Source organism: Astatotilapia calliptera, chromosome 7 (genome assembly GCF_900246225.1).
Source record: "Astatotilapia calliptera chromosome 7, fAstCal1.2, whole genome shotgun sequence".
NCBI lineage: Eukaryota > Metazoa > Chordata > Actinopteri > Cichliformes > Cichlidae > Astatotilapia > Astatotilapia calliptera.
The window spans coordinates 21,480,481-21,493,140 of NC_039308.1; positions in this window are offsets into that span (position 1 = coordinate 21,480,481).

Here is a 12,660-nt window from a genome sequence, read left to right on the forward strand (position 1 = left end):
TCTCAGCATGAATTGTATTAACTTTGGCGATCTGCTCTCCACATTCGTGCAGCACCGTCCATCACGGTGTCAGTTTCAGATTCTTCCAGCCTCAGCTGAGTTTCATGTTCATGGCTGATTAGGAAATGCTAGCATGTTACCAAGCTAAACTAAAAATGATGCACATGGTGAACAGGATCGTAGCTGTATACTGTGAGCATGCCTTAGACTCATGGATGCTGCGCGTAAGAGCAGCTGCACAGGGTATCTGGACAAGCCTAGTCATCCTGGTTTTGTTAAACTGGAACTTAAACATATCTGGATAGCCAGCTTGGTCGTCTAGTATCATTTTTATTAATTATGACATTAAGGGCTGTGCATATTTTCACCAGTAACAAAATGTGCTCAGAAGAAAACCTAAAAGCAATGTTTACTAGGGTACAAAAAAAAAAATGCTGAACAGGACAAAATTGCACCTATCTGTCACCAAAGCAAACACTTCCTTTATTATATACAATTTCATGGGCAAATTTAATAAAAAAAAAAAAAAAGTTTACCTCTCTACTGTTATCCTAAAGGGAAAACTGATGTTTTTTTAACTAGGCTGTAAACATAATTATGTTTTCATTTAGCATGGGAGTCCATAGGGACTTGGATTTGTAGCCAACCTCAAGCAATCACTGGAGAAACGTTTAAATACTCACTAATTTAATGAGTCACAAATGTTTTAAATCCCTTTTGTCCATCGAGATGTGGCACAGGAATGATTCAATTCAATTCAATTCAATTCAATTCAATTCAATTCAATTCAATTCAATTCAATTCAATTCAATTCAATTCAATTCAATTCAATTAATATAGTGCCAGTTCACAACAACAGTCACCACAAGGCGCTTTATATTGTAAGGTAAAGACCCTACAGTAATAGCAAGAAACCCAACAATCACATGACACCCAGTGACCAAGCACTTGGCAACAGTAGGAAGGAAAAACTCTGTTTTAACAGGAAGAAGGCTCCCACTGGTTGGTCTGTGTTGGGTGTGATAAAGGACAAAGGACACTGTAGAGTACACATAACACCAAACCACCTCACCTAAAAAGAAGTAGATCCATATATAATTTGTGACATTATTTAGCAATTTAGCTGCTTTGCTACTTTAGGTCGGCTGATTATGCCTTATAAGTTTGGCATATTGAACAGAGCGTGAGCAGCTAAAATAAGAGGTTTAAGTGTGCTGTCAGTGCAGGCAGACAGAAATCCCACGCAGCATGATGGCTTAATGGTAAACAGGTTCAGCAGGACATAAAAATTACTGTAGACATGGGGCAAAGTGGGATATCCATCCTGCAGTATCCTGGCATCTCTGATTTTGGTATATTACCTGTTGTCAGCTGCCAATAAAGTGAAAGAAAAGTGAATGTCATAATACTAACAGGCATTAAGAGAGACAGACTGTATGCCTGTAGATTTACAGCGGCGATGTCCAACTGATGCGTTGTGTTTGACTATTATGAATAGCCCAGGGTAATAGCAATGTAATTAGGCCTTTACTGTCGTGTAATTCTCTGTCAAGCACACTGTCGATATCTTGGTTGATGAGGTTGAAAGTGAGATTGGAATCCAGTGACCCGGGCCAGCTGCTGTAATAACGGTGCACGTGCACACATGCACGCACACATGCACATACACGCACACCCATACACGGCGCTTGTAATGCAGTGTTGATGCTGTGATATTTGCTTTTGTCCCTGTGTTGATCTAAGCTGACATTATGCTGTATGGCAATGATCGCTGTTTGTCTGAGTGTTACATTTGTCATCTGTGGGAGGGCAAACGAGGGATCAGGGGGACTGGAGAGCCAAGTGAGGGGGAACTTGGGGAGGAGGGGGGGCTTGGTAGGTGTACGAGGGTGGGGGAAACAGAGGGAAGGATATGAGGGTGGGACAGCGGCGGTGCGTGAGCTTATCTTTTGTGTGTCAGTTGCAGATCTGCTGGTGTGGAAGCGGATCTTTTCCCTCAGTGACTCTATTAATTTACCTCATTTATCTTAACCACCTCCCCCTCCCCCCCAATAAATACTGGAGACCTCAGAGTGCACGCGTGAGAGTGTGTGCGTGCATGAAAAACCCTACATCTGGATATGTGTGTGTGTGTGATGGAATAAAACCACAGCAGCTCCCCTTTCTATTCCCAGAGGACAAATCCGTGGCGGAAAAACTCATTTTCCTGCAAATAGTTTGTCAGCCAAGCTAGGAGGAGTGATAAATTATCACAGACGTTAGGTGAAGGAGGACGACAGGAAGAGGGAAGCCCCCTCTCTCTCTCTTTCTCTCTCTCTCATCTCTCTCTTTTATCCAAACAGCTACTTCCTCTATTTCATCCCATCATTTCTATTTACCTCTGATTTCCCTCATGCTGCATCTCAGCTCTGATTACAACAGGATGCATGCCTTTCATGTTCATATAGACACACTCGATCATGAACACAAACAAACACACATAGCTTTCCAGTCCAAGTTGGAATTGGGAAAATGTGGCTGCCCCTACAACTCAAGTGTGACTCCCCATTCCAAATGATAAATTGATGGCCAGAAAAATGGATTTGTTTTCAACTGGTAACACATCAAAGAAATAATAATTCTGTGTGGGGGAGAGTGGCGGGATGATGAATGGGGGTGGACAGCTGGATCACAGTAGAGCAATGGAGTGAGTGAAAGCGAGGGAGAGAGAGAGAAGAGAAACAGAGAGATGAAGTGGCACGGTGTGAGTAAGAAAGTGCAAAATCAACAAGCAAAAAAAGAAAAGGTTTTATATGTTTTGTAATAAGCTAACTTTGTGACATGAGATCATTTGACCTAGACAGCACACCCATATCTGAATACTGGACACTTCATATCAGGATTGTGCCGCTAACAGGCTTCAGTCTCCTCCTGGGAACAATTCCCAAGAAAAATGCATTCTCTGTCAAAAGTGTATTAGCGGGGCTGCTCACTGATGTTGTGAGAGAAGTTTGTCTCTCAGTCACAGCTCTGATTCATCCCACAGGTGCTGGATGAAAAGCTGGGTGGGGGCGACTCTCTACCTGACTTTGCAGTGTAGGAGTTCTCAAAATGCTGCCAAAAAATTGGATGATAACAACATATCACATCGAGGTCTCTGATTATTATTGTATGTTGTACTAAATAAAAATAGTTCAGCTTAGATGTCCTTTTGCCTTCAGAGCTGCCTTAATTCTTATTGCAGAGATTCAACATGTTGCTGGAAACATTTTTCTGAGATTTTGGTCCATATTGTAACACAGCTACTGCAGATTTGCCAGTTTCATATACATGATGTGAAGCTCCTGTTCCACCACATCTTCTCTATGATCTTCACTGGAAGCAGCAATCAGAAGATGGGTACACTGTGGTCATCAAGGGATGAACATGGTCGGCAGGTACACTGTGGCGGATCCCCAGTTGGTACTAAGAGGCCCCATGTGTGCCTAGAAAATATCCCAGCCCGAATTTCTCATATAAACCAGGATGGATCCGTGTTTTGATGTTTTATATGCAAAATTTTGTTCCTACCACCTGAATGTCACTGCAGACTCATCAGACCAGGCAATGTCTTTTTAATCTTCTGTAGCATCTGTGTGAATTTCAGCCTCAGTTTCCTGTTCTTAACTAACAGGCTCAACAGTCAGTGTGGTCTTCTGCTGCTGTAGCCCATCTGCTTTAGGCTGGATGTGGTGTGCATTCAGAGATGCTCTTCTGCATACCTTGGTTGTAATGAGTGGTTACTTGAGCTGTGTGCCTTCCTATCAGCTTGAAGCAGTCTGGTCTTTCCTCTGACCTCTGGTATCATCAAGGCATTTTCACCCAGAGAACTGCCGCTCACTGGATATGTTCTCTTTTTCAGACTGAACCTGGGAGATGTTTGCATGGGGAAATCCCAGTGGATCAACAGTTTGTGAACCACTCAGACCAGCTTGTCTGGCATCAACCACGATCCAAGGTTTAAATTCACTTAAAGTGTGAGTTTCTCCATTCAGTTTGAACTACAGCGTGTCATCCTGACCATGTCTGCGTGGAATAGCTGGTGTGCCATTGGCTGATTAAATGTTTGAGATAGCAAGCAGTTAAACAGGTGTACCTAATGAAGTGGCCAGTGACTGTAATTGAGTTCAATTTAAAATTACATTTTTAAAAATAAATAAATAAATAAAATAAATCACATATTTTTTGAAAACATGCTGAATGTTCTTGCACAGTAATCTCATGACTGGTTAACTCAGAGAAAACTACAGAAAAGTGTCCGTAGTCTTGACAATCCCGTTTTTCTCTTAAAAACATCATTAAAGTTTTAACATTTCTCACCAGCTCTTTTACAAACAGCATTTTCACAGCTTCTAGGATTTAAACTTTGAAAACTTTCATTGGATATTTGTTTTAACTTCATTTCTCATCACTGTCACTAGTGTAACTATTGTAATTCTTTCCCATAAACTACAATTTAAGTCATCTCTGAGTAAAACTCACAGCAGCCAGCGTTTGAATGAGCACAGACGTTATTCTTTCTTATCCTGGGTAATTCAAAAAAGGGGCCTGCTGCATCTGCTGTCGCGCTTCTACTACATGCTCTCACATGAGGTTTTGTTTCTACAACTATGAAAACAACATTATCTCTATCTCTTGCTCCCTTTTCATCTGATCACATGTAGTGACCCTTTTACAGGGCTTGGTGAGTAATTACTGAAGCCACAGTGACAAAGAAAAGTAAAATAAATTCTCTGACAACCAAATAAAAGGAAAAAAGCTGAACTCAAGTTGAAATATAACTCCCAGAAACTACAAAATAATTTAATAAATAAAGTGAAGCTTAACCGCAACCGCCAAAGAAAAATGTTTTTCTATAACTACCTCACATTTTGTAGATACCTACTGTATGTTAGATTAAGCACATACAAAATTTTTGGCTCCTAAACTTAGCAAACAGTAAATTATGTTGCTCTTGGATTATATCCGGTGGCTTTGCACGCCCTCACATGTAGCTTTGTTGTTTTAAATCTCTGACCTCCCCCTCCACCGCCAAGCCAAAGACACACATCTAAATTTTTGCGGGTTTTCATTGAAAACTACAGAGGATATAAAAATTCTCATAAATTAACTGTAAATGTCTACTTGCTTGTAAAAAGTTCATCATTTTATCTTAAAGGTGACTTTGGTGACTACTGCTGACCCCTGTTATCTAGACATCTGAGCAAAGCTCCAAATGCCACAGATGTCTGCAGGATCAACATACAAAGATGTTAAATCTGCAATCCTCAACTAAAGCTACTTCCAACATACAGTGGAGCAAAAAAGTATTTAGTCAGCCACCGATTGTGCAAGTTCCCCCACTTAAAATGATGACAGAGGTCAGTAATTTGCACCAGAGGTACACTTCAACTGTGAGAGACAGAATGTGAAAAAAAAATCCATGAATTCACATGGTGGGATTTGTAAAGAATTTATTCGTAAATCAGGGTGGAAAATAAGTATTTGGTCACCTCAAACATGGAAAATCTCTGGCTCTCACAGACCTGTAACGTCTTCTGTAAGAAGCTTTTCTGTCCCTCACTCGTTACCTGTATGAATGGCACCTGTTTGAACTCATCATCTGTATAAAAGACACCTGTCCACAGCCTCAAACAGTCAGACTCCAAACTCCGCCATGGCCAAGACCAAAGAGCTTTCGAAGGACACCAGGAAAAGTATTGTAGACCTGCACCAGACTGGGAAGAGTGAATCTACAATAGGCAAGCAGCTTGGTGTGAAAAAATCAACTGTGTGAGCAATCATCAGAAAATGGAAGACATACAAGACCACTGATAATCTCCCTCGATCTGGGGCTCCACGCAAGATCTCATCCCGTGGGGTCAAAATGATCATGAGAACGGTGAGCAAAGATCCCAGAACCACACGGGGGGACCTGGTGAATGACCTGCAGAGAGCTGGGACCAAAGTAACAAAGGTCACCATCAGTAACACACTACAACGGCAGGGAATCAAATCCCGCAGTGCCAGACGTGTTCTGCTGCTGAAGCCAGTGCATGTCCAGGCCCGTCTGAAGTTTGCCAGAGAGCACATGGATGATACAGCAGAGGATTGGGAGAATGTCATGTGGTCAGATGAAACCAAAGTAGAACTTTTTGGTATAAACTCAACTCGTCGTGTTTGGAGGAAGAAGAATACTGAGTTGCATCCCAAGAACACCATACCTACTGTGAAGCATGGGGGTGGAAACATCATGCTATGGGGCTGTTTTTCTGCCAAGGGGACAGGACGACTGATCCGTGTTAAGGACAGAATGAATGGGGCCATGTATCGTGAGATTTTGAGCCAAAACCTCCTTCCATCAGTGAGAACTTTGAAGATGAAACGAGGCTGGGTCTTGCAACATGACAATGATCCAAAACACACCGCCCGGGCAACAAAGGAGTGGCTCCGTAAGAAGCATTTGAAAGTCCTGGAGTGGCCTAGCCAGTCTCCAGACCTCAACCCCATAGAAAATCTGTGGCGGCAGTTGAAAGTCCGTGTTGCTCGGCGACAGCCCCAAAACATCACTGCTCTCGAGAAGATCTGCATGGAGGAATGGGCCAAAATACCAGCTACTGTGTGTGCAAACCTGGTAAAGACCTATAGTAAATGTTTGACCTCTGTTATTGCCAACAAAGGTTATGTTACAAAGTATTGAGTTGTATTTTTGTTATTGACCAAATACTTATTTTCCACCCTGATTTACGAATAAATTCTTTACAAATCCTACCATGTGGATTCATGGATTTTTTTTTCACATTCTGTCTCTCACAGTTGAAGTGTACCTCTGGTGCAAATTACTGACCTCTGTCATCATTTTAGGTGGGGGAACTTGCACAATCGGTGGCTGACTAAATACTTTTTTGCCCTACTGTATATACAACGAGCACCTATATCGTAATAAACCGATGTAAATATCAGCAGATGGAAAACACCAGTTTAAATACTAAAAAATCCTCTTTATTCCTGTTTCTTGCACTCCTCCACAGCGGCAGGCCTTCCCACTCAGGTAGTCATCTGGCTCAGGTAATAACATAAGTGCTGAAATGAGATCATCATAATCATCATTTTCTTTATTGCCTCAGATCCCAGCAGAGGATCATCATAGCGAGAGCCAGAAATAACACAATTACGTCCATATATTCTCGCAGTTTTCAAGCAGTTATTTGGACTGTCGGCGCTCTCGGTGGATCATTAAATGTATCGAGGTGTTCTTCCCACTCGTTTACTCACTTCCCCTCCAGCTTCCTAAAGCTGTTCCTGTACAATGTCTGTTTTCATCTTGCTCATTTTTTTTCCCCAGCCATATCTTATTTTTATTCTTTTTATCACCCTCCCTCCACACGCTCTCTTCCTCTCCCTTCGTGGTGATTGATGGAGTTAGGCAACAGTACACAGAGCAACGTGTGGCCAACAGTCCAAGACAGCCTGCGTGAGAGGGAAAGAGAGAGGTTGGTGAGGAGGAGGAGGGGGGTGGGGATTAAACGAAAAGAGAGGTGAAAGGAAGGGAAGGAAAGAGGAAGCAGGGAGTCAGTGAGTGTGTGAGAGAGAAGGGGAGGGAGGAAGAGGGAGAGGAGTGTATGAAAGGAAGAGAAAGAGAGAGGGAGAGAGGGGAGCTCAGCTGAAAGCCACAGACTTAATTCTATGCATCATTAAGCAGTCTCACTCAATGCAACATCCCCTATACATCATCCACGCTCAGTAAACACAACGATGACATTACATTAGCAACTGCAAATGAATTTTCTTTTTAGAAGGAAATTGAGAATACTCTCTTACTCTCCCTCGTTTTTTTTTTTCAACCTCTCTGCTGCTTGCAAAGCTTGAGTGTAGGACATAAAAATACAGCGAGATATAAACAGAATAAAAACACAAACAATATTTCCCTTTCCCCTCTCTCTGGCACACACTCTCTCTCACTCTGTCACACAGAGGAGACTTCTGAGCACAAATACACACCTCTCCTTAGTCGCTCTTCCGAAATGTTTTTATAATAGGCGCTTCAGAAAGATACCTTATTTAAAGATAAGGTATCTTTGAAAATGCTACACGAAGCCATTTGTTCTCGCTTTGCCAAATTTAATCGAGCACTGGCTGCACCGGCTGCTGCTAAATTTCAACTTAGCTATAGCTAACGTTTGCGTTCCTACTGGGGGATCGTTTGTGCATCAGTAATAACCTAGATCTTGCAATGTAAATTCCAATGTGCCAATCTTAGTCAAAGCATGCAAACGGATTGCTTTCAAAAGATTTTGGGGTAACATAATTTAGACATGAGGCACAAGGTACTGAAAACAGCTTTAGCCCGCAAGAAGTGTAATTGTTTAGATATTTTAAAAAGTCAGAAAGCACACTTTGGCTTCACGTGTGCTTAGAGTTACACCTAACTCTAAAAGCTTTGATTTATAAAAGTTTGGAGATCAGATTTAAGTCTGAATGAGTCCTCTGAATGAAGCTGAAGGTGTTTTTCAAGGTAGATCAGGTGTAAAGGAGCCCAAACAGTTTGAGGTAAGTTCTTGAAACCGTTAAAATACCTCCCTTGATAATAACGTCAGCAGACACTGGATTAAAGTGGCGATGGGACAGAAAGGCACAGCTTAATCGATGAAAGCCAGCACTCCATCAGATACTTGTGCCCAGGTGTCATCACTGTCACAAACCTGCAAATACAAGAACGTCATAACAGGGAGATGCAGTTAGGCATGATCAATTATTAGCTTGAAAGAAATATAAAGAAGTTAAAAAGAAATTAAGGAGCCAGGAAAACGCTGTGATTAAGTACTACTTTACCATTTCAGTTGTTATAAATCAAGCTGTGTCCAGTAACTGAGGTAGGTTACATCACTCTTCTCTCTATGAACGAGGTCAGCTGTGAATCAGTGCTTTACCGGCTCCTCTTTGTGCTGGTGTCTCTCCTCCTGTCAGAAATCCTGAAGTGCTTTACAAAAAAACGAAACAAACAAAAGATGTGTAAAAGTTGGTATCCAGCTGATGTCCATCTTTATTCCAAATTTTTGTGTATATAATAAATAATCTGCATTAATTTCATCATCTAATGGTTTGTTGATGTCCTTAAACGTAAAGCAAATTTCGACACAGCTCTGTGCCCTCGTTTAATAAAAACGTACCAGTGTTGTAGATATTAGTAGGATGGATCATCACCAGGGAGGCCTCGCAGTAAATGGATGCACACTGCTGTCACATCTGGTTTATAAAACAACAAACCACAAATCAAGTACAAGACTAAGGAACGTTAATAATCCACTAACTGCAAACTGTGGTCAAAGTGAGTTTATATGACTTAAAAATGAAAATATTTTGTTAACCTTTACTCTCCTGCTTTTATAAATCTTGTTATGTTAGTCAGAGGGCTTTTATGTAAGATAGAGAGAAGAAGGAGGATGATTTGGTTTAACACTTGCTGGGAAGCTTTTGTTATATTTATTTAAGATAAGGTGTTATTGAACTACATCTGTAGCTCCACAGACGTGAGCACCAAAATGAATTTATTTATTTATTTTCCATTTTGTTTTTCAGGGCCTGTTGTCCTTTAATAATAAATGCCGGCAATTCAATATACCTCTGTTCTTGGATCTATTTAGGTTTAACAATTTATTTGTATAAAGTTTATTAAGGTGTTTAGGTGGAGTATGACATCGTCTTACAGATAAAAGAATAATACCTCAAATTGAGGTTTAAACTCCATGACGTATGTAAGAACAGGAAACAGTTAGTCAATAACCCACAGATTTATGATAACACAATCTTTACATGGGTTAGTTCCTCCTTGTACACATGGGAATTTTAATTCTTAAATACTGTACAATACTTGGGTCAATATATCAACATAGAAATAAAAACAAAATCAAAAACAAAAGATGTGACTACATCTTTTTATGCCTTTACATATTTGACAAGAGCATTTAAGCTGAATTGTTCTGTGCAAGTTGAATATAATAACAAGGAAGTGACTTACCAGCCATGAAAATTTACCTATAGAATTCTATTTTAATTCAAGCTTCAAATCTTAAAGTCAAATACGTCCTTCAATTAATCAGCCAAAGTTACTACAATAACCAAATTTCATTTAGAGCTACCTCAGCAGCTATGACTGTGACTACTGCCTTTATTTGCAATTATTTCTCTGCTGCAGACACCAGGAGGGCCAAACTGCATTCATAGTGTAAACTTCAGCAAAGCTACATTTCAAATTTGTTGACTTTTCACTTTAGGGAGCAGTAAAAACTTTTTTGGGGGCACTGAAGAGAGAGCAGTAAAGATAGCTCGTCGTTACCGCCAAATATCAGCCAGTATGATATTATCCCTGTAACAGCCATTAGCGCTAGCAAGCTAACTTTAATAAAAAATGTCATCTGCTGTGAGAAAAAAACACAACTTATTGCTAGTTTTATAATTTACCTTACTGGTCCTCAAAAAATAAATTGTTCCTCTTCCACATATTCAGAATCCAGTTACTCTGTCTCTCTGATGATCCTACAATGACTGTCAACATGTCTTTTGCTATGACACTTGACAAGGTAGCCAACTACTTGAAGTAGCTTTTACATGCTCAAACCCAGCAGACTAGTTAAGGGCACTGCTTCCTCCTGCTTGTGGAATAACATATTTGTTTCCTTTGCTGTTACTGGATCGCTGGCCTTCCAAAGTCATTCAAAAGCAATGAGTAAACTGTTCATCAACAATTAGCTATAACATAATAACAAGTAGTAAAATGCACATGATTTATAACTAAGTCAAGTTATTTCATGTCAGCAAAGAAAGATATTAGTCTATAATGAAATTAGCTGCATCTTTGTATTTAGTCAGTACCAGTTAAATGCCAGATGTAACTTTTACTGTTTATAAATGCCAAAAATGAAAACTTACTTGAATTTGAATAGAAAATACCTAAAATATCATAATTTTATGTCAAAGTTAGCCAAAAACCCTTTAGGCTTGCTGACCAAATAATAGCAGTTAGCTCACTGTTAGCCTAACTTGATGATTATGTGAATACCACTAACAAATTTTTTAAAATATATATGTATGTGAAAGAATGACAAAAGCGTACATTTAGAAAGGACTTTTCCACTGTTTAACTTATTTCTTAGTCCTCAAAAACATATTTGTTTCATGATGCTTACCCCTTCATTTGATTGCACAAGGTTACTTTTCCCTCTCCTTTTAAACAAACATAGTTAAATCTCTTTTAAAGAAGCCAAGCCTGGACACTTAAATACAGAATACAGGCTAATGTCAAACCTTTTTTAGGACCAGCTTTCAATGCTAATAAGGTTGCAGTCCTTACTTTATTCAACTTTATTCAGCTTTTGACACAATTGATCATAAACTCTCTAATCTCCCTCTCAAGCAGTGGGTTGGCTTTTCTGATAGTTGTTGAATTCTAAAGTTCCTGAATGGTTTAGATCGTATATCATAGATAGGAAATGTTTCACTAGCTGTGGAGATCAGGTATCAAGCACTCATAATTTTTCCTGTGGAGTCTCCCAGGGAAGCTATCTGGGTCTCTTACGTTTGTCCTTAAACATTCTGACACTTGGCAATCTTATCAGCCAGCATGAAATTTGTTACCAGATTAACACAGATGATGCACAGCTATGCTATAACAGAGAACACATTAGTCCAGTTTTAGCAGAGCTATACTCGCCTCCAGTATCATACAGAACCGATTTTAAAAAAATACTCTTATTTATACTGCATATAAAATCCTTAATGGTCTTGAACCTTCTAATATCTCTGAATGTCTGTGACTCTATGTCCCAACTTGTTATCTTAGATCCTCCACTGTGAAATTGTTAGCGATCAAAAAATTTGGATGCCACTTTCCTAGTTTGTGGAAACAACATCTCTGGAACAACATTCCTTGAAAAATTAAGGAGGCAAACTTTACAGATAATTTCAAGAACTTGGTAGCGACATACCTTTTTAATCTGACATTAAACGAGAGCTTAGGCTTAATAATTATAATAATACAGCCATACTATCTGAGTTCAGCCACATTAAGTAATCTGGCAGATAAGACCATATGCATAACTTACTTCTAAGATTTATATTTATTTTTGTTGTGATTGCATTATTACTATATGAATGTGTGTTTAGGGGTGCATGTGTATTTATATATGTCTGATGGGTTGCTGGAACTTCAGTTCCTGATATGCTTTTGTGCCTGTGCCTTTGAACTCTATATGTATAGTCCTTAGTGTGATATTGGGCTATCCAAATAAAATAAGCTGAAATTTCATAGCAAATTTCATAACATACACTTCAAAAGTTTTAATCACTTCATGAAACTAGTTAGTGGATAAGAAATTAGAGACAGTGACAATTATGAGTGTGTGCACACAAACACACACACACATTTTAGTTTAATGTCTGGGAACACGCGAGTAACATAAATTATCAAGCAATTCACATGAATAATCATGTTTTTATTGCACAGATTATGGCTTTTTCCCCTAAACTAGCCTGGCTATGAGGCCTGGGAAATCTATTAAGGCGATGCCATAGATCATCCCATCCACTGTGGCGTGTATACAGATCGGCCGGCTCATTTGAGAAATATTGAATCGGTTACAGTAAAGTAAGCCCCTGGATTGAGTC